The sequence below is a fragment of the Chrysochloris asiatica genome, unplaced genomic scaffold (assembly GCF_000296735.1).
Source record: "Chrysochloris asiatica unplaced genomic scaffold, ChrAsi1.0 scaffold00047, whole genome shotgun sequence".
NCBI lineage: Eukaryota > Metazoa > Chordata > Mammalia > Afrosoricida > Chrysochloridae > Chrysochloris > Chrysochloris asiatica.
In genome coordinates, this window is record NW_006408565.1 from 533530 (window position 1) to 560748 (window position 27219).

Below are 27219 nucleotides of genomic sequence, written 5' to 3' on the forward strand. Positions count from 1 at the left end.
CAAGGGTCCCAGAGGTAGTGAGGGGGTTTCTAGGAAGGAGTTCCCCCCCCCACCATGATCCCACTCTGGGTCCTGTCCTCCACCTGTGAGCCTCAGGGACTCCCTTCAGCTGGAGAGAAATAGAAGGTCTGGGCTCCCCGTCAGCTTTCCCAGGTCCTGCCTCCCTCTCCAGAGCTGTTAGATAGTCTTTAGCTAGTGTCCAAAAGAGAAAGCCAAAAACCTATTGTCATCAAGTCAATTCCAACTCACGGCGACCTCATGTGTTGTGAAATAGAACTGCTCTCAGTGGGCTTTTCCAGCTCTGGTAGCGTAGTGGTTACGAATCGGGCTGCGAACCTTAAGGTCAGCTGTTCGAAACTACCAGCTGCTCCGCGGGAGAAAGATGAGGCTTTCTACTCCCGTAAAAATTTACACCCTCGGAAACCCTATACAGGATCGCTATGGGTCGGAACCGACTCGATGGCACATAACAACAACAACAACAATGCCCTTTTGGAAGCAGATTGCCAAGCCTTTACTCTGAGGTGTCTCTGCATGTAAACTGCCAACATTTCTGTAAGTAATCCAATGTTAACTGTTAGCGCTTTTCTTGGAAAGGGGCATTTCCTGGGAAGCAGACTCAATCTACTGCTCTGACCCAGCAGTCCAACCTTCTGAGTTTTGTTTGTAAATGTCCTTCGCTCACCCTACTGCCTTACCTCAGAAGATCTTTGATGGCTTCTCATTGTCCCCCTTCATTTGTTTGTTTTTGTTTTTGTCAGTGGGCATAAAAAACTTCCACCCCTTTGATAGACATTCTCTTTGAAAATTTGGTTAGCGATCCTCTCTCTCCTTTAGAAAGATCATGTCTTAATTATTAGGCATTTTACACATGGAACTTGAGCCAAATAGAGCCATTTGATCTCAATGACTTCTAACTAGACATTTCATTCGGGAGCCATTAGATCCAAATATAATTAGAATGAGAATAGCATGCCAATGGGGATTTGTTAAAAATAACTACTTACTTATTATTCATTCACATATACTTTATCAAACCACTGGGTTCGATCATTTACATTCTTTGTAAGTTTTTTCCCATTTATTTTCAGTAATCATGTATTGAGAGCCTTCTGTGAGGTCTGGTCCCTCTCATGTAGTCCCAGTTCCTAAGGAGCTGTTTGTTTCCTGCACAAATGTTTATGAAATAGCCACATAGCAAGCTGAAGCTCATAGCCAGGGCCAAGAGGCAAAATACAATTAAATGTTTACAGTGCCATCTGGGAGGTACTTTTCTAACAGGTATAAAGAATTTCCTGTAGGGACTGAAAGGAGAAGTGTTAATAGTCAGGGTTCTTTTGGTTCAAGAAATAACACCCACCTCTAGCTGGCTTGTACTGGCTTCTGTCACTAAAAAGCTCAGAGTTGGCATCAGGCACACCTGGATCAAGGTATGCAAAGAAGTCACTGAGGCCCATTTCTGTCCCTCCTGTGTGTTGGCTTCATTCCCAGGAGGTAGTAAAGATGACTGCCATCAGTTCCCTACACATTTTACAGTCCCAGCAGAAAGCAAGTGTCTTTTTCCAAATGGTTCCCACCAAAGTCCTCAGATGAACCTTGACTGGGTTAGATTGAGTCAAGTGCCGACTCCTGTACCTTGGTTAGAATAGACTGAGCCATGTGCCCACCCCCAAATCCAGCGTATCCAGGGACATAGGGTGTTCTCATTGGCCAAGCCTGAGCATGGAGATGGGTGGTCACCAAAGGAAAATCAGGGCTCCGGAAAGAAAAACAAACAGAGCCTCCACAGAGGATGTCTAAGCCTTGTTGTCATGGTGAAGGGGTCTGGGGAGCACTCAGACAGATCAGCCCCACAGGGGACGACTTGTGAGTTGAACTGAGGAATGAGTACGAGTTTGCCATCAGCATGGCAGGGTAAGGCTAAGGGGTTGGCAGGAGCACAGGCATGGAGACAGGAAAGAGCCCTGGTGAATTCAGGGCACTTCCAGTGGAATGCTGGCTGCCAAAGAGCCAGGGGAAGCTGTTAGGCCTGGGACAGAGACAGGAATGACCTGTCCACCATGATAATAAACTTGAAGAGGACCCCACAACTATGGAAAGGTATCGAAGGGTTTTAAGCAAGGAGGTTATATAATGACAATGAATCTGAATCAGGCCCAGAAACCAGTCAAAAAACATTTTTGTGACCACTCAGGCAAGAGATTGATGTTGTTGTTGTTGTTAAGTGCCGTCGAGTTGGTTCCGACACATAGTGACCCTGAACAGGGTTTCTGAGGCTGTAAATCTTTACGGGAATAGAAAGCCTCATCTTTCTCCCACGGAACTGCTGGTAGTTTCGAGCTGCTGACCTTACAGTTCACAGCCCAATTCGTAACCACTACACTACCAGAGCTCCTTAGAACCTTCAAATCAATGGGCTGCAAAGTCGGTTTGAACCACAAGATCAGTGGGTCAAGCTCACCAGCCACTCCTTGGAAACCCTATACAGGGTTGCTATGAGTCAGAACCAACTTGAAGGCACTTAACAACAACAACCATGGTAGCTATGAATACCTGGGTAGAGAGGTGGGAGTTTGGTGGTTCGTTGGAAAGGAGGCATGAGGGCAGAGGAGGAATCTGGGGTGATTCCCAAACTTCCGGCTGGGTGACTGGAATGGCAACACTCTTTGAACCCAGGAACACAGCAGAGGGAGCAGAGCTGGAGTGACAGGAGCAGGAAGATGCCCACGATGGGGGCAGTTAGGGAAGCGAAAGACTTGGCAGAGAAGAAGGTGAGGCGGATACAGGAACACAGCTGTCTCCGTTACTGTTTTACAATTTCTGCAATAAATGGATGGCGATGGTCAGATGGAATGAATAGCCACCCATGAAATGTTTTACGTGTTCCCATAAATACCCTGGCAGGGCTCTGCGAGGTCATCTTCAGGATCCGCACCAGCATCATTGCCATCACCACTGTCTCCTTCATCCTTGTCACTGTTAACCTTCATATCTCCATCTTGATTCCCAACATCTTTCCATCATTATTCATTCATTCAAATAAATGGCTTAGGCCCTTCTTGTTGTCCATTAATGGACTTGAAACTGAGATCGGCATACAAGACAAACAAGCTGTCTGCCTCTCAGAAACTTAGGGTCTACGTGGGGAGACTGACACACAAGAATGTGAAATACAGCTGTGGGGAGGGCCATGAAGAAAATGAACAGGAAGGAAAATAACAGCACTGGAGACCCGACTAAGACAAAACCCCCAAGGGAGGGCTCTCTGAGAGGGTGGCATGTGAGACCCAGCTATTGTGAAGGAGCCACTGTAAACAGCACTCAGGGAGCTGCATGTGTAAAAGCTCATCTTCACAGAACCCTATTTGCCACTGGACTTCATACTTGGACATGGCGTAAGCGTATACCCTGTTGTCTGAGATTCCAGCTTGTTTGAATGTCAGGACCACACTGGCAAAGATGCCCAGGAAGCAACTGAGATGGTGCATGGCTGAGGATACTGAACCAGGGGCATCTTGAGCTGCTATGTGAATCAGGCCTTTTCTAGCTGAAACAAGTCTTTATTGTGGGTTTGTGATGTTTTGCTTCCCTGCCACAGCCCATCTATTTAAGCCACACCAAGAAACCTTGCTTTTCTGATGGAGCTCAGGAAATCACATCTGTTGTAGCCATCAGGAGCCAGGCCATAAATAATCAGCCCTTTAAAATCTCATCTCCCGTGTCCCTCGGAGTTGGAAATAACATAACAAACTCCACAGACAAGCAGTAGGAAAGGATTAGTGTCCTCACATGCTGCTGGCATGGCTATGTCTGCGATGGTGCGGAGTAAGGCTCCTACACTCTCTGCAGACTATCAACATGACATCCTTACTCCCATCGGCAAAAACTTGCTTTCAGGAAGAAACCAAAAGCCAAGTGAGCCAGTGTTGTCCGCAGTGGCCACATGGTTCTCTTAAAGTTCTCGATTTAGCGAAGTTCTATGTGTAGGAAGCTGAGGCCGGGCAGCTGGCCTGCCCCCTGTGGGTTTGACTTCATGCAACAGGTTTTTACTAAGTGCCTCATCTGCGCAGGGGCCTGAGCCAGGACCACGAAGGGCACCAGACAACAAGATGCTGCCCTCCACCCTTCTCAGGGAGTTGCCAGATGCCTGATGATGCTTCTAAGACAGCTGGAAGATGCTGTTCTTGGTCCTTACAGAGAAGCTTCACTCTGGCAGGACCTGTTTTACAGATGATGTTGGCTCATTCAGCATGCTCCAGGACCCCTTCTAAGTCTCTGAGTTCATGCTTGGTCAAGGATGTTTGTTCCATTCACTGTTGGCATCGTTTGTCCTGCATTTCTCACTGGGGTTGCTTCTTTCTTGCTATTTCAGCCTTTACTGGCTTCCTAGTAGGGACCTAAGTCCTTGGGGCTAACCCTGAGCTTGTCCTTTTAGCTTGAGGCTGCTGACTTAAGAGTCAGCAGTTCAAGCCCACCAGCGTTCTGTGGGAAAGAGAAACTGTCTGCTCATATAAAGATTTACTCTTGGAAACTCAAAAGGATCCCAGTTCTACACTGTCTAATGGGGTCTCTATGAATTGGAATCCACTCAGTGGCAGTGAAATCTCCTTATCCAGCTGGTATGTGATCATCAGACTCACTGGGAAAGCAGGATTCACCCATTTGAGAATCTAATGGAATGGCAAAATGGTCCCTGCTGAACTCAATGATTTTGGACATTTGGGAAGGGAGACGACAGGGTTGATTAAGCAAAAAAGGAGAGGTTTCATGGAGGAGGTAGAACTCTAGCATCTCTGGGAATTTCTTATGCAAACTTCTTGTAAGAGTGGTTGATACTGACTGCCTCCCATTCATGCCTCCTTCACCTACTTCACCATGGCTTCCACCCTCTGAAACCATGCCTTTCCCTGAAACCATGCCTTTCCCTGAAACCATGCACATGAAGATTGGCAGTCAAGAAGCAACCCTCTTTGCTCAACACCGCCACGTCCAGTTCCCAAACCAGAAGACCTTTTTCAGATCTCATCTTCCCGGGCACTCGGTACGACTCTACACTGTTGGATATTTTCTCCTTTTATGACTATCCCTGTCTCTCTGAATTCATGGTGCTCTTCTCGCTCATTCTTCCTGGACCTCTCTGACCACTTCTCCCCTGTCTCCTCTGATGTCCTGGAGGGCTCTTGCCGTACTCTTCTGTTCACTCCATGTGTTCTTTTTGGGTGGTCTTATCTGCGCTGTGGGCTAATGCGTCAGACTGCAAAGTCATTTCAACTGCAAGGTCGGTGTTTCAAGCTCACCAGCTTCTCCTTGAAAACCCTATACAGGGTCACTGTGCGTCGGGATCAACTCGGTGGCACTTAACAACAACAACAACCTGTTCTCATAGTTTCAGATACCACCCATTTGCTTATGACTCTGCAATCTGGCTTCCTGTATGCTCAGCAGCAAACTACTATAGATCCATCTACCTACTGGATTTCTCCACCCTGATGGCTCGAAAATGTCTTGAACTCAACTTGTTCCAAACTCACTCATAATTGGCCCCTGAAATTGCTAGAGTTGATTTACTCGAGGTGTGGAATACCTTTGCAGTAAAACATTTGGCCTTCAGAAATAGTTCCTTCCTGAAAGCCTGACCACACCTGAGGCCAATGAGTCAGGGCTGACCAGACCAGCCTCAATAAGCATGACTGTGGTCACATGATGAAGCCAATAAAAGGCCTTGGAAGATGCTGGGCCTAGTGGACCTTCCTGGGTGGAGAACGCAGACGTCTGCTCTGAAGAAGTTAAGCACACCTCCTAGGGCTATGGGTGCTCTGCACTGAGACCCCCTCCTCAGACTATGCATTTGTGTCCTTTTGTCTGCTGGACTGAAGCTAGCCCCCCATTACCTGCAATTTTGAGCCATTTCAACAAATTCTCAGACCTAAGAAAGGGGTAGGTGGGCCTGCTGCTGTTGAACTAACCACTAGCCTCATGTTAATGGAGATGAGAAAGAAAAAGCTGCACAGAGCAGCTGGGATCTGGGCTGACCCGGAAGAGAAACTGAGGTTTCCCTTTGACTGATTTGATACAACTGGCACAAGCAAGCAGGCTTAGCTAGAGAGAACCCTATCTGCTCAGTTTCTTTTCTTATTTTTTCCAGTCTTCCTATTGACCCATCCAGAGATGCAGGAATCACCCTTATTAATGGCTCCCTCTCTCACCAGTCACATTCCACTAATTGCTCAAGGCTCCCAATGTACCTTCTAGAACATGTCTGTCCATCCTTGCTACTACTCCCCCAGTTCAGATCTTCATCGTTTCTTCTTTGTGGGGTTGTAATAACCTTTTTGGAGTCCTGGTGTGGTGCTGTGGGTTAATGCTCCAGACTGCAAAGCCATTTGAACTGCAAGGTCAGCAGTTCAAGCTCACCAGCTGCTTCTTGGAAACCCTACACAGGGTCGCTATTGGTTGGAACCAACTAGACAGCACTTCAGAACAACAATAACCTTTTTACTGATCTCCCAGCTTCTTGCCTCTCTCCAATTCATTCTCCCAACTGCTACCAGAATGCTTTAATTAAAATGCAGATCTGTCAGGCTAAGCCCTAGGCTAAAGCTTTCTATTACCTTCCATTGTCTACAGAATAAAATGCAAATCCTTGATAGATATGCAAAGTCCTTCTTGGTCTAACCCTTGCCTACCTCTCCAACCTCATCTCTTAAACACTTCCTGCTTTGAACTTTATTAGCCTTGAAACTCAGAAGTGGCACACCACAAAGGTGTGTCACTTACTTACACTGCATGTCCCTCATGGGCCAGAGGGAGTGACTGTGATCCACAGGGTTCATATCCACGTACAGGAAGCCCCACCATCTGGAATGTCTGATTTCTTCAAATGACATGGCAGGGGCAAAGCCTGGAGAATCCAGGATGGGCTGTCTACTGCCCTGACTCCATAGCTACCACTGCATGTTCCATTGGCCAAAACTAGTACATGGCCCCATCTAACTACAAGGGAGTCAGGAAATGTTCATCAACAAATGAAATGCTTGGTGAACTACCATCTCAGCCACACCTGGTGTCAGTGGTCACAAGACCTTGCTGTTGTCAAAGGTCACCGCCTCCTCTTAGGCTCCAAATCTCATCTTCCCCGAAGACTCCCTTATTATAATTGTTGGTGTTTGTTGTTGTTATGTGCCCTGGAGTCGGTTCTGACTCATAGTGACCCTGTATATGGTTTCCGAGGCTGTAAATCTTTATGGGAGCAGAAAGCCTCATCTTTCTCCCGCAGAGCAGCTGGTAGTTTCGAACTGCTGACCTTGTGGCTCGCAGCCCAATTCGTAACCACTACACTACCAGACTTAATTATCCCTGTTTTCTTGCATCATGAATTTTCTCTCCCTCTTGAGCCCTCCTAACAGCATAGGGCAAGCACATTCTAATATCTACTATGGTGATAGTGGTGGTGTGCCATGGAGTTGGTTCCAACTCATAGCGACCCTGCATAGGCTTTCTGAGGCATAAATCTTTATGGGAGTTGAAAGCCTCTTCCACAGAACAACTGGCAGTTTCAAACTGTTGACCTGGAGGTCAGCAGCCAGATTTGTTACTACTATGCTACCAGAGCTCCTTAATATCTACTATACAATGTCAAAACAAAAACAGCATTCACCAAACCCTCCTATCATACTCAGCTCCCACCCCATTGCTCAGTTACCACCAACTGTTGAATCATGGTTGTTAGCGTTGGTGTTGAGTAGGTACCGACCCACAGCCACCTTATAAACAGAACAAGATGCTGCCTGGTCTTATCTGTGGTTGTTGTTAAGTGTCGTCAAGTTGTTGCGACTCATAGCAACCCTGTATAGTGTTTCCCAGGAGCAGCTGGTGGGTTCCCATAATCCTTGGTAGGGTTGAGTTCATTGTTGTGATTATGCCAGCCCATCTCATTGACGGTTTCCCTTGGCCCTCAACCAAACATCTTTTTCTGGCAATTGATGTTTTCCTGATGGTATGTCCAAAGTCTTACCTTCTTCACTTCTAAGGAACTTTCTGTTTGTATTTCTAATAAGGCTGATTTGTTCATATCTTTTGGTAGAGACAATATCTTTGCTGGGGCAGATCCTCCTTTCAGTGTTTGGCCTGCCTCACCACTAAAATAAGGAGCTATGGTAGTGTAGTGGTTACAAAGCAGGCTGCTAACCTCAAGGTGAGCAGTTCGAAACTACCAGCTGTTCCGTGGGAGAAAGATGAGGCTTTCTGCTCCTGTAAAGATGTGCAGCTTTGGAAATCCTGTGCAGGGTCGCTATAAGTCGGAACCGACTCCACGGTAATTAACAACAATAACAACACTAAAACAGCCCTTGTTAAGATACCAGAGACCTCCATACTGCTTCGCATCTGACTTGGCCTCTTGGCAGCATGTGATGTTGGTCAGTTACCCTTGAAAAATTTCCTTCTCTTGACCAACATGATACATAGAGCTACAATCTATGGTTGTTACTTTGCGATCTCCTTTGCTGTTCAATCTCTGTGCAACCTTTATATTCAACTTCCCAAGGGATTCTGGGACCCTCCTCTTTCCCAGATGGCTCTCAAAACATCTGAGCTCCAGATGTCTAACAGGAACCTCAAAAATGAACACATCCAAAGCCGATCTTTTATCCCCCCCACTCTAACTCCCAGCCTTTTCCTCCCCCAGCCTTTTCCACTCCTTCCCACATCTGCCAACTCCCAAGAGGAAGCTGCCTCTACCCATTCTAAGCCACTGCATCTCTGTCTAGGCAGCTCAATTTCCTTGTCTCCTGCTTCTACCCTTGTCCTCTAGTAATCCATTCTCCATACAGCAACTAGAGTGACATATGTTTATAAATCAAATCACACCCCTCCCTTATTTGAAACCCACCACACTTAGAATAAAATCTGACATGACCACTGCCCACCTCGTTGACTTGCCCTCCTACCACCAGCTGACTGTGCCCTGATGCATTCACTGCCTTACTGTCCTGTAGATGGGCTAAGCAGGTCTCTCCTAGGACGTGCACTAACTTTCCTAGGACTTAGAGTCCTCTTCCTTCTAAGTCTATAAACCCTGTGCCTTCAGAGTTACAACAATCACACTAATCAACAACCACAACAGAAGAGAAGAAACAAGTATTTCAGTTTCCTCTTCTGTGAACGGCTTTTCCTATGCACACAATCTCAGTGCTCCTTAGAAGTGTGGATGATGGATAGCTTACTAGAAAAGATCAATCTCTAGAAAGGCACATCCTGTCTGGTCAAGCTGAGGGTCAGCAAAAACAAGGGATGGGTTGACATGGTGACATGGTGGCTACATCAATGGGCTCAAACAGATTGTGAGGATGACACAGGACTGGGCAATGGTTTGTCCTGTTTTACAAAAGGTCACCCTGAGTCCAAGTCAACTGAACAGCAACTGAAAACAAAGCAAACATCCATGCAATCTAAAGTAACCCCTCACTCACTTAGTGTCTGGTCTTATTTTTATCCTGCATTGATCACTACCTGGTATTTTCTTGTGTATGTGTTCCTGTATGTCATTGTCAGCAGAACCATGAGAAGCCCCCAATGATATGCTTGCCATATTGTAGGTTTGTTGTTGTTAAGTGCTGTTGAGTTGGTTCTGACTCATAGCGACTCTGTATAGGATCAAGGAGCAGCTGGTGGGTTTGAACAGCCGACCTTGTTCGCAGTCCAGTGCTAACCCTGCAGTGCCACACCAGGACTCCACATAGTAAGTGTCAAGGTTGATTTAGAAGAGAGAGCTGGTTCTGCCCCACCAGCAGTGTCCTGTGGCTAATTGTAAAGGTTAACATGGAGCCTCCATCAAGTATTTTAAGTAATAACCTTCCTTGGGGACATTTGCAAATTAGCCCTGACTCTTGCTGATTACTCATCCCAAACTCAGCCTGATTAATAATTAATCAGCAAACTGCTTGGCCAGAGCAGGCTGATCAGTGCTAGAAAGGCTCTTAAATTATGCAAGTCACTTGGCCAGTCTTTAAATAAATAAAGAAATAAAGCTCAGCAGTGCATGGACCTGGGGAGGTATGATTGGGATGTAAGTGAGGGAAGGTTTCTCAGTTGTTTGTTTGTGGGGTGTTTTTTTTTTTTGTTTTTTTTTTTTCCTTTGACTAAGAAATCAATTAGACTCAAACCTGCAACCTCAGAGAGAGACTGTGTGGTACAGAAATAGAAATGTGTTAAATATCACTTTCCTTTTTCTCTCCTTCCCTTCAAAAGAGTTTTGGTCTAGGAGGCAGAGGTTAAAATTAGCCAGTTTGTTAAGTAAATTACCTGTCTGGCACCTCATGTCAATTTCTGCAAGCTCGTCACTTTCAGCTCTGCTTTCATTTCCTTTGAACAGCAGTACATGAGCCTGCAAGAAGGGGTGAGCCATCTGGAAGGAGAGGAAGGAGCCATCTTCAAAGACTGGACAGGCACAGTGCATGCCTTCCAGGGCTGGGACAGAATCAAATTTACCAGTAACCTGTCCTATCAGGAGTCATTATAGTGCTCTTGCTGCCTGCTTACAAAAGACAGGAAAAGAGGCAAACCAGGGTGATGAACAAGAGCCCCACTATCAGAACTCAGAGACCCCTGGGGATTCCTTGAATCCTCAGTCCGCAGCCTCGAGCCTCAGAGGCTTGTCCTGCTTCATCTTTCTTCTCCAGCTTCCCTGTTCTAGCCATTAACAATGTGGTTGTGTGGAATCTCAGAGAGTAGAAAGCCCTGCTAACCCTGATGTCAGGGCCAAAAGAGGGTGTGGAGGTTAAGAACAAGTTGGATGACAAGGAGACACCCCAGACCAATGGAGTCAGAATGCCCAGGGTAGGACCCTGGTGGCAGTATTTTTTAAAGCTCTGTGAGGGGTCCTAGTGTGCAGCCCACTGGGCGTGGTAGGCTTTTAGGAAAGAGATTGTTGTTGTTGTTGTTAAGTGCTGATTATGACATGACAAATCAAAGTTCTGAAACAAACTCTTCGGGAGTTGATTATCTTCCCTAAAAATGAAGGGTCATCTATCTGTCTAGGGCCTCTTAGGATGAGGTCAGATATGCCAGCTTCTAGGAGCGTAGTGGTTACGAATCGGGCTGCGAACCTTAAGGTCAGCAGTTCGAAACTACCAGCCGCTCCGCGGGAGAAAGATGAGGCTTTCTACTCCCATAAGGATTTACACCCTCGGAAACCCTGTACAGGGTAGCTATGGGTCGGACCCGACTCGACGGCACTAAACAACAACAACAAGGAGCCCCAAAGCTTCTGATTCATCCCCTTATTTTTTAAAAATCCTCTCTAGCACTTAACTTGTGTTACACAAATTACAATTCACCTACCAACTCTCTGCATCAGACTTAAAATGAAAGGCTTTCTAGAATGCAGATTCCTGGGCTCCACTCCAGACCACTCAATACAAAATGTCTAAGAAGGAGGCTCAAATTCAATACTTTTAACAATTCCAAAGCAATCTGAAGTTTGAGAGCCACAACGGGCTTACATAGAACCCTTTGAAAAACATTAATATGGAGGGAGATGAATTTTGCCCATTATGAAAAGACCCATCTTCTTGTGAATGGATTCGTTATTGAATTCCTTGGCACGGAAATGCTCCCATTATATTTTACTTTTATGGTTGGTTATGGTTTGTGCACAAGTCTGGGCAAGCATTTCGTTGCATAAAATGAAGTACATGATCTCCTAATGAATTTTACTTATTTAATGATCTGTGCCTGCCTGATGTGTGTGTGTGTGCCAGATTCCGTGACAAATACCAGGGCTACAAGGCTGAACCGGAAAGGCTCAACTCTTCAAGGAGTCATTGAAGACTACCCTTGAAGTCTGTTCTCACTGCTTTGTCTAGGAACTGTACTGCCAATTGCCTTGGAGTTGATTCTGACTTAATGGTGATCCTCGTGTTTCAGCGTAGAACTATGATCCATCGGGTTTCCAATGAGTGCTTTAACCCCTGCACTACTCAGAGATTCAAAGGATGCCTCTTCTGAAACCTTTAGACCTGGTGGCATCTCTGCCCCCATCTCACCCATCTACCTTCCCCACTCTGGAACCCAGGATCCTACTCTACTGGCACAAACCATGAAACTTGGTTAGCATCCTTCTCCCAACACAAACCCTTTAAAGGCATGAACTTGTCCCATCATCTCTGAATCCCCATTGCTCAGTCAGAGTCCTGGCCCAAACAAGTATACATATTGTTTTTGTTGTTAGGTGCCATTGAGTTGGTACCGACTCATAGCAGAACAAAACACTGCCCGATCCTGGGCCAACCTCACTACTGTTGCCACACTTGAGTCCATCGATGCTGCCACTTGGCCAGTCCATCTTGCTGGGGGTCTTCCTCTTTTTCTCTGACCCTCCACCTTACCAAATATGATATCCTTCTCCAGTTACTGGTCCCTCCTGACAATATGTCCGAAGTATGAGAGATGAGGTTTGGTCATCTTGGCCTCCAAGGAGCACTCTGGATACACTTCTTCCAAAACGGATCTATTAGTTCTTTTGGCAGCCCATGGCACTTTCAATATTCTCTTTCCAACAGCATCAATTCTTCTATGGCCTTCCTTATTCACTGTTCAGCTTTCACATGCATATGAGGTTATTGAAAATACCGTGGCTTGGGTCAGGCACACCTTAGTCCTCAAGATGACATCTTTGCTCTTCAACACTTTAAAAAGTTCCTGTGCAGCAAGCAGATTTGCCCAATGCAATACATCGTTTGTCTTGACTGCTACTTCCGTGAGTATTGATAGTTGATCCAAGAAGAATGAAGTCCTTGACAACTTCAATCTTTTTTCCATTGATAAGAATGTTGTTTATTGGTCCAGTGGTGAGGATTTTTGTTTTCTTTACATTGAGATGTAATCCATACCAAAGGCTGTGCTCTTTGATCTTCATCAGTAAATGTTTTAAGTCCTCTTCACTTTCAGTAAGAGTTTATGTTTACTTAAATGTTTTAAGTCATCTTCACTTCCACTTTTCAGCAGTATACATATTAGCTTATGATTTATTGAGCAGATAGAGCCTAGGAGAGCTGTTAGAGTTCAGACCCCTCTTCACAGCCCCATCTCCCCACCACCAGAAAGAAAAGCACATGGCCCTTGCCTCACCTTGCCTGTTCCCAGAACTGATCCTTCTTGGACATCAGGACAGATGTCAAAATCAATAAGCTGTTGAGTGCCTCTGTCAGCCAGCTGGCTGCTATGCTGAATGCCATGATAGACATATCTTGCCTCATCCAGTCTTCTTACCATCTGCTAGTTTATACCTATCTTGCAGATGAAAAAATTGAGTTTCAGAGACTTAGCTTCCTCCTTACCCGCCCATTGTCCTCCTCCAGTGGGGTCTTCCATTCTGTTCATACTGCAGACCCCAGGCCAGCCACTCCTAGGATCATTCCTTGTCTTTAGAGTGAATTCTTCTGGGACATTCTACAGGGGTCATTGATTATCTACCCAAACCTCCTCCCTCCTGCCTTATCGTATCTTCTGACGTATAATAATCCTTAAGAGCTATTATATGTTGGGCACTATACTAAGGATTTCGAATACATGACCTCATTTAATCCACACAACACCCTTGAGAAACAATGTATACCATTTTCAGACTTAAAAGCCAAGAGACTTCAAAGAGGCCAAGAAATCTGCCTAAAGTCAGTAAATCTCAGAGCATGACCTCTGTACTCTAAATCACTGGTCTATCCCAATTCACTCTTCTCTGAGCTCCGTTTCACTTTCTGCCCCAACATTGGTGTTCATGTAGCTGTTGGTTCTCTCTTTCTGTCCTCCCTCCAATAGGTCTGGGGAGAGTCCATCCTAGGTGCTGGAATTATGTGTCCCACCTAGTCCTGCTCATGGCCCTGCAAATTGCCCGGTGAGTTCTGCCCACTGTTGGACTGGACTCTTCTTCTCTTGCTATGTACAGGCTGTTGAAACTTGCAGCCTTTCTTGCATGCCCTGGACTAGGGCAGCGTGGCTTCTACCTGAGGCCTCTTCCTTCCCCAGCTTTCCTTATGACCTCTGATGCCAATCATACAAAGTGGATGGGGAACCTCCTCTGAGGATGTTTGTGGCGGGTACACCTGGGGCTGCTCACTGGGTCCCCAGCTGACTTGATTCTCCTACTTAGAGACTCATTTCTGACTCCAAGCATCCCTAGCTCCAGTGTGTGAGGGTATTGAGGGCTTGGCCTTCTCTGCCTCTAACTCTATTCCCCACTCACCCCTCCTTCGTCGCTGAGAGAGGTACCCACAGATCAGGATCTCCCACCCAGCATCCTGTGACAGATCCCCGAGACTTCCCTCTCACCCCTGGAAAGAGCCTGGCTTTAGGAGTCAATGTTGGGTTCAAATACCAGCTTTGGTGCCCGTTAATCATGTGACCTCACTTACCATACGTGTCCTCTAGGGAGCCTTATACAGAGTTACTGGAAACATTTGGCAGGGATGGCTTTGAACAGGTCCAGTTGCCCAGCTTTTAAGCCGTGCACTGTGCCCTTGCTCTGATCTGCATGGCTGAAGCATCTGGAAGACCAGTCCCAGCTGTGCCCCCAGCCCCTCCTGCCAGTGTGCACTTCACACAGATGTCTGTACACAGCCCCCTCCAGAGGCTCCAGAGGTGCTGTGGGACTCAGCCTCCACAGCTGATGGGATGGTGAAGCAGCTCCGGGCCGGCTCTGAGCCGGAGGTCACAGCAGGGGGTTGTCATGCCCCCCTGGACCCGGCAGCTCTGAGCTCCCAGGCCCATTTGGCAGTGCCCTGAAGGGCACATGGAGAATGTCAGGGGGGCAATATGGGTTTGACTCTTCCCTCAGAGCAGATTGTTCAGCTTTCTCAGATTCAGTTGCCCAGTTTCATCAGACAGGAGGTGGGTCTCCATCACCTCTAGTCTGCTGGTTATGTGGAGCTGGGTGCACAGAGAAACATCTTAAGTTTTCCTGTTGAAACACCACAAATTCCCCTCCAGCAGATCTGCCACTAAGGTAATTTTTGTTGTTGTTGTTAAGGAACATTTTTTTTTCCTGGGGGCATTTGAGGAAGAAAAGGCATCTACCATTTGGAGAGTACCAACTATATGCCTGGTGTGGCGCTGTAGGGTAAAAACTTGAATGCTAACAGTAAGGTCGGCTGATCAAACCCACCAGCAGCTCCTCAGAAACCCTATACATGGTCACTATGAATCAAAACCGACTCAATAGCATTTAAGGACAACTATATGCACAAGACCTTTTTAAAGTGTTGAAGAGCAAAAATGTCAGCTTGAGGACTAAGGTGCACCTAACCCAAGCCATGGTATTTTCTGTAACTTCATATGCATGTGAAAGCTGGACAGTGAGTAAGGAAGACTGTCAAAGAATTGATGCTTTTGAGTTATGGTGTTGGAAGAGAATATTGAAAGTACCATGGGCTGCCAAAAGAACCAGAAGATCTGTGTTGGAAGAAGTGCAGCCAGAGTACTCCTTGGAGGCCAGGATGGCCAGACTTCATATCTCATACTTCGGACATATTGTCAGCAGGGACCAGTCACTGGAGAAGGATATCATGTTTGGTAAGGTGGAGGGTCAGAGGAAAAGAGGAAGACCCCCAGCGAGATAGATTGGCCAAGTGGCAGCATCCATGGGCTCAAGTGTGGCAACAATTGTGAGGTTGTGCCATGACTGGTCAGTGTTTCATTCTGTTGTGCATAGGGTCGCTATGGGTCTGTACTGACTCGATGGTACCTGACAACAAGAACAATATGCTAGGCATTGACATGGATGTTTCCTGTTCTTAAGCAACTGTAAGCAACCAAGACATCATTTACCCAAGGTCACAGTGCTGGCTTGACCCGTGGGCATTCAACCTCTTATTCTTTCTGCCCCTCTGGATCTTGAAAGTTGGGAAAGGATTTTGCCTGCCAGGGTGGCCCCCTGCCTGTGCCCTGGACTCACCTGGACTCCCCTGTCATGCTGATTTTGTCCTTTGCGCTGTGCTTGCTTGGAGCTGGTTTCACAGGTTGCGAGCTCTAAGGACTTTGTACCACATGCTGTCAGCTCCTTAGAAGCTGGCCCCGGTGAGCCGGGAACAGACAGCAGATAGGAGAGCCCTGTCACTGCAGACAAATGGCCTGTGTCATTCAGCCACGTCCTTCTCATTGCTGCTCCCTGACCTGAGTTATTCAGATAACCCTGTTCATTTAGTGGGTGCCACAGAGGCCCACTTACAGTGACAGCCCTGCCTCTGCCCCACCGAGGAAAGAGGCAGGTAACACTGCTCCAAACTCCTGGTTCCAACTCACAATGACCAGAATCTGTCAAGCTCCATCAAGTGACATTTTTCACATGAGGACTAGTGTACCTTAGGCCTCCTTGGGCTGGGGGTGACATGCAGGATGCCAACGCTGCCTCCACCTCTCCTCCAGCCATTTCCTTCACATTTGCCAATCTTCTCCCAACCCTGACCCAGTGATGCCCTGCCAAGCTTCAACCCGAGTTACTCCAGCTTCCCTGCGTGTACTTACCCTCCCCTAACCCCCTTCCCCACTCCACCTTCTCCTTGGTGCCTTAGCAAGTAATTACCTTTCACAGAGAAGTTGACAAGTCTCTGGTGACTCCTGAGCCGGCTAGAAAAGATTCATTATTCTGTATCTGGAAATAGCCAAGGCTAAGATAACAACCAGTGTAAAAGTTCTCTATTCAGGAGAATTAATTAGGATTTCCTGTTAAAGATCAAGGAGCCATGGTGGTGCAGTGGCTAAAGTGCTCAGTTGCTAACCAAAAGGTTGGTGCCTCGAACCCACCAGCAGCTCTATAGGAGAAAGATGCGGCAGTCTGCTTCCATATTGATTTGCAGTCTCAGAACCCTATGGGACAGGGCTACTGCGTTCTACAGGTGTGCTTTGAGTCAGAATTAACTTGGCAGCCGTGGTTTGGTTTTATTATAGATCTAATTAGGCAAAAGGACATCTTTGATCTGTGATACTCAGCTGCTTTTATTTTTCTATACTCCAAGTTAAATGAGAGAAAAGAAGAGAAGAGAGAAAAGCGAAAACCAAAGGGCTGTGTTTTTCCTCTAAAACAATTCACTCTTCCATTGTCAGTTATGTCTTCATCAGGATGTGAAAATAGATTTTCTCATTCAATTTGCAATGTTTGATCTCTTCAGAGTCTGGTAACGATTCCACTATATCCCTTTAGCAAGAAACGCAGGCCCAGATGGGCATTTGGGGAGTAGGACGTTTGGTTAGGATTGCTGCTTGATGAACACCAACCCTTAACAACCTGATTACAGGGGCTGGTGGGAAGGGCGGCTCTGTTAGACTGTCATAGGTCCCCTCGCTGTGACCTTGGGCATGTCATTTAACAACTCTGAGCCCCAACTCCTGGGGATGCGATGATTGGTTTGGGGATCAAACCTGGGCCTCCCACATATTAGGTAAGACTTGTCTCTGGGTAGCACAAATGATTAAGCACTCCCCTGCTAGTCAAAAGGTTGGTGGTTTGAACCTACCCGGAGGTACCTGGGAGGAAAGTCCTGGTGATCTGCTTCTAAAAGGTCACACAGCCTGAAAACTCTATGAAGCAGTTCCACTTTGTACGTATGTGATTGCCATGAGTCAAGATTGACGTGATTCTTGCTAACAACCACAACAAATTGAAGGTGGTTGTTGTTAAGTGCTATCAAGTCGGTTCCAACTCACAGCGACCCTGTAGAGGGTTTCCAAGGATCAGCTGGTGAGCTTGAACCAAATATCTTGCAGTTCAAACTGACCTTGCAGTCCAGCGTGTTAACCCACAACGCCACACCAGGACTCCAAGTTGAAGGTAGTACAGGACATTAAGAGCTAATCAGTGCAGTGTCAGAAGGTGACTAGGAACCCAGGTTGTTGAATGAGACAACTTTCATATTAATCCTTCCTGCATGGCCTCGGACAGGTACATCCCTGAGCCTTGTTTTGCCCATCCATAGAATGGGAAGGAAGTCAATTCTCCATGCAGTCTCTGGAGAACTCACTAAGAGAGCAGACACGTATGTGACAACTTGTGTAGGGAGCGTGATCACTATCTGTGTCCCATTGAAACGGAGTCACTGTTTCCCACAAGGATGTCCAAGGGGTCCTGTAGGGAGCTGTCCAGTGGAGAGAGTGAGACTCTAATTCTCTTGGCCCTGGGTGGGGCCTGGGTATGAGGACCTTTCTAAGTTCACAGGGTGAGTCTAAGGTACAGCGGACTACAACTTGTTGTATCATGTCATCCAATTGAACTTTGCTGATTGATATGCTACGTGCTCGGTGCCTCCCAAAGAAACAGGAAGGGAGGAGAAGGGATGGCCTTTTGACTTCAGTGGTGGCCTGGTTACTCTCAGCCTGGACCCCAAAGTCCACTTGACCTTAACTAGGACTTATGTGGACAGGCATTTGCATTGTTCAAGGGAGCAGCCATAGTCTCCTTGATCCCAAGGAAGAGAAGAGTTGATGGAAGAACAGGACCCAGGCTCCCACTGTGAACAGTGTGGTCTTTCACTATCTCCTTCCACAGATAAGAACTGAGTCCCAGCATCACTCAGCAAGCTGATAGAGCCAGGATGGAATCCAAGCTCTCCAAGTCTGACCCAAAGCTGTTTCCACCACCTTAGATGTTTCTAGGCTTCCTATAATGGGGCGAGCATATCCCAGGCTTGATGGGACTGGGATACAGCACTGTTTCCTCATTTAACCTATCTGTCCTGGCCCCTTCATTGTTTGCACCCCATGGAGAAGTCACCTTATCTTCTGCTCCTTTTCTGCAATACTGGGGTGACCCCAACACCCTCTTATAAAGCCCTGCCTCTTTAACCCTGCTCCTTATTAACTCTCTGGCCTTACCCCCTCCTCTCTCTCCTTCACTCCTCCAGCTAGCTGGCCTCCGTGCTGTTCTTCAGACATCAGCCTTGCCTTCCCATCTTTGGAGCCTTTGCACTTGCTACCCCTACACGTATAATGCTGATATCCACATAACTCACTCCCTTACCTCTTTCAGGTGTTATCTCTAAGGCCATCTTTTCAGTGAGCCCTACTCTGAATACCTTAAAATTCCAGAAGCCCCTTGTCACTCTCTAGCTCTCTTCTCAGCCTGGCTTTTCTCCATAGAACTTAACCACCATCTTTGTTTCTCTCTTGCCTGTCTTCCCATACATACACAGACACCTCGAATGCATGGGCTATGATTGCTACTTCTCAGCTGGAGCTCCAGCTCTACAAGAATGTCTGGCACATACCAACCAGCCAACCAGGTGTCGTAGAGTTGACACCCATGCATAGTGGCTCCGTGTGTTTCAGAGTGGAACTGTGCTCTGTAGAGTTTTCAGTGACTGATTTTTCAGAAGTAGACCACCAGGCCTTTCTTCAGCAGCACTGCTGGATAGGCTCAAACAGCCAGCCTTTCGGTTAACTGAGTGTGTTAGCTGCACCACACAGGAGTACCAGCTTTGGGGGTTCCAGCCCCTCTCCTTGGCCCCAGACCTGGAGACTCTGCTGCTTAATAGTCATCATCCTCATTTTCCAAGTTGGAAAAAGGAGGCACAGAGAGGTGGCATGACTTGCCCGAGGCCACCTGGTATCACAGGAGGTACTGCACTGAGCTGGGTCTTAAACCAACTGTCGGTTCTGACTCATAGCAACAACCTTGTATAATGTTTCTGAAGCAATAAATCTTGACGGGAGCAGAAAGCCTCAACTTTCTCCCACAAACAGCTGGTGGGCTCGAACTGTGAACCTTGTGATTCACAGTTCAATACTTATCCTACAGAGCCACTGTGCTCCCAAAACCAACTGTTGTTGTTGTTAAGTGCTATCAAGTTGGTAATGACCCACAGGGACCTTGTATAGAGTTTCCAAGGAGCAGCTGATGAGCTTGAACCGCTGACCTTGTGGTTCAAACCAACTTTGCAGTCCAGCACATTAACCCTCAGTGCCACACCAGGAGTCCAGAACCAACTGTAAAGGGAGGTATTTTTACTTTTCATTTTCTTGAAGAGTTACTTACATCTATCGGCATGGTTTGTCATGGACTGCAGGGTCTGGCTTTGCCAGTTGATACCCTCGGTTCACTGAAGCCTCCTAGTTGTGACTATGTTCTGGACCTACACCATGGAAACAGACCAGCCTCCTGCAAAAACGTGTTGCTGGGAGAGAATGCAGTCTGGGCTAAAAACCAAGAAATCCTCTCCATCTCACCGCCTCCCACCCCCATCCACACACCCCCTGCCAATTCCCCCATCAAATAATTCCTGATAATGAAGTTAGGATGATTCATTGGTTTTCTGATGAGCGTGAATTCATCATCAAAATCTACATATTTCAATCCCCTGATATGTGCTCTCAGATTCCTAACCTGATTAATATGTAAAGTGTTTTATCCTGTGACTTAACAAGAGAAACCCAGCTTGGTTTTCGGGGTCCTCGTGGCTCCCAGTCTCTATCATTCTGGGAAGGATGTGCGGATACTGTTGACTCGGCCCTGGGGAGGTCAAACCCTCTGGGTGGGTTCCAACTGCCACACCTATCTCTCCCTCAGGATTTCCTATCCAGTCCTCCAGCCATAGTCTTTGTGAGAGACAGTTTGTTTGCCTTGAGGGCTCTAGCATGAGACATTGGTTCAAATCTCAGCTCCAAGATTGAGACATGTTATTGAATCTGCCCCAGTCCCTCTTTCTTTAGCCCTAAAACAGGGGTAATTAGGAATAAAAATTTTTATTCTACAGTAAGCAGAATGTCTGGTTTATAGACATAAAGGTAGCACTCAAGAATGTGTCTGTTCATTGCTACTAATTCGTAAAACCACTAACTGATACACATTGAAATTGCTCCTATTTTGTAGATGTGGAAGTGGAGGCTCAGAGATATTGAGGTTGGGCTGTGGTTAGCAGATGTGCCTGGAACCTTCTAGGAGAAAGGGATTGAGGAGTACCCCAGAGGAGACCTGTGCTGCAGGAAATGGTCAAGGATGTAGGTACTCAGCACCAGAGGAGGGCTCTTTTTTGTACCTCGTGGTGTGATGCTGGGACTCTTGCACCCGCTCCATTGGCTCCGGGGCATTTTCCTAGTTTGGGGTTTTTCCAAAAAACTATCAAAGGATTCAAGTACAAGTAGTTTGTTGAGAGATGCCAGAGACACCAGTAAAGTCCTGGAGTGGTGCAAACAGCCAGTGTTGTTGTTATGTGCTGTGGAGTCGGTTCCTACTCATAGCGACCCTGTACAGGGTTTCTGAGGCTGTAAATCTTTACGGAAGCAGAAAGCCTCATCTTTCTCCCAACACAGCCATTGTAGTTGGCTGCTAATCCAAATTTTGGCATTTGGAATCCACCCAGAAAAAAAGATCTGGCCATATACTTTCGGGAGGAAAAGACAGCCATTGTAAACCTTATGGAGTACAGTTTTTCTCCAACTCACATGGGTCACCATGAGTCAGAATTGGCAGTACCTGGTAAGAAAGCAGTAGTAAGGAAGAGGAATTGGCCCAGGGATCAGATCAAAGTCAATGAAAGGTGAATTATCACCCCAGCCACCACGGTGTGGGTCTGAGGCACACATCTAAGGTAGTGGGGGCTGGTCCTGGGCTGTTAGTGTGCTGTGCATGTGGCAGAATGGCTTTCCATGGGGAAAAAATCCCTGGGGCACAGGAGCGTTGATGCTGGTAGTCGGCAATAACTGCCACACTCTGAAATGTCAAGGGTTTTACGTGGGGTACTAACATACTTGCCTCAAGCATTCATATACAAAGGGACTGTGTGCAGGTGATTTGAAAGAGCTGTAACTCTTGGGGTCTTAGGTGAAACTCAGTGCCTGGACTTGAGGTGGGCAAGTCCAAAGAGACTCTCAGTAGGAAGAGAGGCTTTGACAAGTAGCACAGGCGCCAATGGGAACCGATAATCCAGCAACCCCATTGCAGTGAGCTGTGCCTGGGTGGCAAAAATGCTTATGTGCAGTTGGAACCCACCCAGAGATGCTTCAGAAGAAAGGTCTGGCAGTCTGCTTCCCAAAGGTCACAACCCTGAAAACCCTATGGGGAGCACAGTTCTCTGACACACATGGCATTGTCAGGAATGGAAATCGACCACACTGCTTTTTCATTGCGCCCACGCCCCAACAGATATAAGTCCTGGAGAGACCTCCAAGGTCAGGAGCAGGAGCAGAGCAAATATCAGGGGGGTTTGCATCCCCTGAACTTCCAGTAGGCTGAGGCCCTGAGAAACCGGACCATTTCCGGGACTACTATAAACAGCGCTGAAGGATTCTGGGGCAAGGCTAAGCTGCTTGTAATTTGGCAGTTAGCCGCTGAGATTTGGAAAATCAAAGGCATTAAATCATTTTCCTAGTCACTGAATGGAAAAGTTCTGTGGATTTAGTTTGCACACACACACTCACACAAACCAATTATTCACTGAGATGCGGCAGAGTGGAGTCTGCAGTCAACATTCACGTATTTTTGGAAAGTTCTGTCTGTTTTCTCCCGGCTGCGCGTGGAGGGAAGCAGTGCTTCTCTCACCAGTTGTAGGCACTGGAGTGTAGTCACCAAGACCTCATGCATAATTGAGCAGGGACGCCTACCTGGGGGCTTTATTTAGACACACCCTAGCTTTCACTCCATGGCTTTCCAGAACCACAGTGCAAGTTATAGAACTCAGCCTGGGGAGAGAAAAAAGGGCTCAGAGTTCAAACACATTCATGACCCAGTTACTCTTCTAAAGTGTGTGGGTGTAAGCTCCTTGTGTATCACTTCCTCTTCCCTTCTCCTCTCCCATTCTCTGAATGCATAAGAATCACCTGGGGATCTTGTTAAAATATAGAGTCTGATTTCGTTATCCGGGATGGAAATGGAAACAGCCAGGAGTTGAACTGGAATGCACCAGATCAAAGCCCTGTTGAGCAGGTTCAAGGGGAGCTTCCAGACTCAGACTAGGAAGAAAAAGCTCTTTCCAAAAATCAGCCAATGAAAACCCTATGGGTTATGAAGGTCCACTTCCTGATTGATCATGGGAAGGGAGCAGGACTGTCACTGTGCATGGCGTCACCAGGCTGACTCAGTGGTAGCTGCCAACAACTGTTAAGCTGGGAATATTGTATTAATCATTTTTCATGGTCTAATACGAACTCTCTCACCAGTTTGCTCTTGTTCTCATCTTCATCTGGTCATTCATCCTCTTTCAATGTTTTCAAATCAGCCCTTGGGGCTCAGGAGTGCCCAGCCCCCACTTTCTGCTTCAGATGTCCTCCCATTGGCTTCAGCAGCAAGGAGGGAAAGGGCAATTAATGGACTGAATTGTATTTCAGCAGAAACAGAAAACGAATTTAAGGAGAAAAACAGTATTAATTTTGTATTTCCATTATAAACATAAGAGGTGTTCATTACAATTTAGAAAATAGAGACAAGCTGGAAGGAAAAAAACAAAAACAAACTTAATGCCTGAACATTTTGATATATTTCCTTCCAGTTTTTTCTCTTAGGCAGTTTTTAAAGCTGTGTTTATAAAATGCACATATACTTTTTGTTATTTAAAAAAGAAGTCCATGCTTATTATGAAAAATTCAAAATATACCAGAGTATAAGATCAAATGTTAAAAGAGTATAGGATTTAGGTCTTCAACATGATTCCTAAATCCAAGCGCGACAAGAAAGTGTCCTTAACCAAACCTGCCAAGAAAGGTTTGGAACTGAAACAGAACCTGATAGAAGAGCTTCGGAAATGTGTGGACATGTTACAAGTACCTCTTCATCTTCTCTGAGGCCAACATGAGGAAGAGCAAGCTGAAGGACATCCCGAATGCCTGGAAGCACAGCCGGATGTTCTTTGGCAAAAACAAGGTAGTAATGGTGGCATTGGGTCGAAGCCCATCTGATGAGTACAAAGACAACCTGCACCAGGTCAGCAAGAAGCTGAGGGGTGAAGTTGGTCTCCTTTTCACCAATCGCACCAAGGAGGAAGTGAATTCGCAGAAATGGACTATCCCCGTGCTAGTAACAAAGTTACGTTCTCGGTGAGCCTGGACCCCAGGCCCCTACAGCAGTTCCCTCATTCCATGGAGTGTCAGCTGCAGCAGCTGGGCCTGCCTACTGCCCTTTAGAAAGGTGTGGTAACCCTGCTCTCTGACTACGAGGTATGCAAGGAGCGTGATATGCTGACCCTGGAGCAGGCCCACGTCCTGAAGCTTTTTGGCTATGATATGGCCGAGTTCAAAGTGACCATCAAATATGTGTGGGATGCGGTGTCTGGAAGGTTTGAACAGATGGGCTGTGACTTGCCAGAGAGCGCATCTGAGTCAGAAGAAGAGTCGGAAGAAGAAGATGATGATGATGACTGACTGGGATGCCTGGGACTGAGGCCTCCAGCACGCTCGAGAGAGCAGCTAGCTATTTATTTTGTTACAGGGGAGGGTGAAAGGGACTATCTTTTTATAAAGAATAAAACCTCACCTGCAGGCTCTCTCCCTGTGGGCAACAGAAGAACTTTTCTTAGAAAAAGGGGAAAAAAAAAAAAAAAAAAAAGAGTATAGGATCTGGTTGCAAATTCTTGCTCCTATTCTGCTTTCAGAAGGAACTCCTTAAAAAAAACGAAGATCTACCCTGTGCATAAATGAACAACATATTCTACACTTTTATTTTCTTTATTTTCCCATGCCTGCACATGTATCTGCTTCATTATTTAACAGTTGCCTGCTACTATATTTTTTAATATTCAAACTGTTGCATATAGTTAACCTTCATAGAAATATCTTAGTGCATGTGTTGGAACATTTATAGGCTAGCTTTCTTAAAGTGGAATTTCTGGGCCAAAATGTATGCTATTTTAAATTTTTGATAGGTTCTGCCAAAGTGTACTGCAACCAGGCTGTTCCACTGTAAGATTTCCATCTGTCATGTATGAGTATGATTATATCCCTGCACCTCCCAAATTAAAGTTTTATTGTTTTAATCCATTTCAGTGGGTAGGAAAAAATAGCATCTTATTCTTGTTTATATTTCCATTTCTCCAACTATTTTTCATAGGTAATGTTTCTGATCACTTGTATTTTGTTTTCTTTCCCATTTTTCTGTTGAGTTGTGTGTGTCATTGATTTATAGGCGCTCTTTATATATTGTGAATAGTAATGCTCTGCCCTATTTGTTGAAAAAAAAAAAAGGTTCTATCAAGCCATCATTTATTTATCTTTTAACTTTGTTGTATTATCCTTCACATCGGAATTTTAAAATTTTTTTATGTGATCAAATCACTTCCTTGTTTGTCTTTGATGACTTCTACGTTTTGTGTCTTGGCTAGAAATATCTCCCCACTTAGAGATTATAAATATAATTTGTTCTTCTATAGTTTCAGAGTTTTTATTTTATAGTTATCTCTTTAATGTGCCTGGATTATATTTTTATGTCAAGTGTGAGATGTAGTTAGTATAATAAAGTAACTTTATTTTAGGTCCAAGTGAATTCTGAATTGTCTCCAAACCTGTCCTTCTAATTTGAAAAGGGCCTTTCACCATAAACTAAATTTATATCTGTTCATGGATCTATACCGGGACTTTGTTCTTCCAATTCATTTATCTATGATTCTGTTTCTGTAGACTTTCACATAGTTTTAACCGCCACAGTTTTAGAGTAATTTTTGGTTTCTAGTAGGGAAAAAGAACTGAGTCAATGGCACACAACAACAATTGTTGTTAAGTGCCTGCGAGTCAGTTCTGACCCATAGCGACCCTGTATAGGGTTTCCAATGAGCGACTGGTGAGCTAGAACCGCTGACCTTGCGGTTCATACTGACTTTGCAGTCCAGGACCCCAACCACAATAACTAAGGCAAAAATACCCTCCTTCATTATTACTTCTAAAACATTTTATTTGAATTCTTGTGCATTTTCTTTATTTGAATTCTTGTGCATTTTCTTTTACAAGTGAATTTTAGAATACATTTGCAGTCTTCTCCTCATTGAAACTTTATTGTGGTTTTGATAGAAATTTTGCTAAGTTTGTACATAAATTTGGAGAAAATTGACATTTTTTACAATACGGAATCTTCCTGTTCAGGGCAATAGTAGGCCTCTCATCTATTCAATTCTTTGTTTTATGTTCTTTAATTAAATGTGATAGTTTTATCATGCATACCTAGTAAATTTCCTTTTTGTTTCATTCCTAAGTATTCCCTGTGTTTTCATTGTTACTGTGAATAGGATCATTTTGCTACTGTATTTTCTAATTGTCTGTTGCTGATAACTAAGAAAGCTATTGATTTTTGTCCATTTCTTTTGTACCCAACCATCTCACTGAACTCTCTCATTAGCTCTAATAGTTTTTAAGTTGATTACTGTAGATTTTTCTAGGTTAGACAATCATATTAGTTGCAAGTAATGTGATTTTGTTTCTTCCTTTTCAGTATGAATTTTCCTTTTCTTGTTTGCCTTTTTACATGGCTAGTGTCTCCAGAACTGTATTGACGATTAGAAAAATATTAAACTGTGCATCTCCAGAATTTCTTCATAGGAGAGACTTAAAAAAAGCAACTGCAATGTTTATCAAGTTTGTATATTACAGATCAACAACAAAGCAGAATTTTTAAGGATGTTTTTGTTCACACTTTAAGACTGAGAAATCATTTATTGTCTATAGTAACTATTAGTTTTGTTGTTGTTAAGTCCCATCAAGTCGGTTCTGACTCATAGGGACCTTCTATAGAGTTTCTGAGGAGTGGCTGGTGGATTTGAACTGCCAACTTTGTGGTTAACAATCATTGCTTATCCTGTAGTGCCACACCAGAACTCCATAGTAATAATAACCATAATTGTTATTAATATTATATTTGTAGTGATTTGGAAGGACTCATGAAGTTTGACTGGAGATTTGAAAAGTTGGCTGGAAATGTCTCCCAAAAATGGAAACCCACGCAGTTCTACAGCGCCACCACTAGGTGTTGATGCCACGTACAATTGAGTGATAGTTTACATGAGAGAACATTGGTTTTGCACTCAACCAATCATATTTTGTTTCATTGCAATGATTACAATCCCCTCCATGCACCATCGGTTAACAAGATTGGCCTCTATTCCCTCTTTTTTTTCTGATGTACACAAAAAACACGCAGGAATATATAATCATTTAAATAACCAAAGGGCACATTCTTCAAGCCTACCTCCTGGCTGCCAGTACTCAGTCTTTCTCTTTTCATGAGTCTAGAGTCCTCAGTTGCTCTCTCTCTCTCTCCATATC

At 45.4% G+C, this 27219-nt stretch overlaps 1 protein-coding gene and 1 pseudogene across 1 annotated transcript in view; both read left to right on the forward strand.

The window, feature by feature from the left end:
* CSMD2 (CUB and Sushi multiple domains 2) overlaps positions 1 to 27219 on the forward strand; it is a 933956-nt gene that overhangs the window by 384802 nt on the left and 521935 nt on the right.
* On the forward strand, positions 23620 to 24333 carry LOC102814423 (annotated as a pseudogene).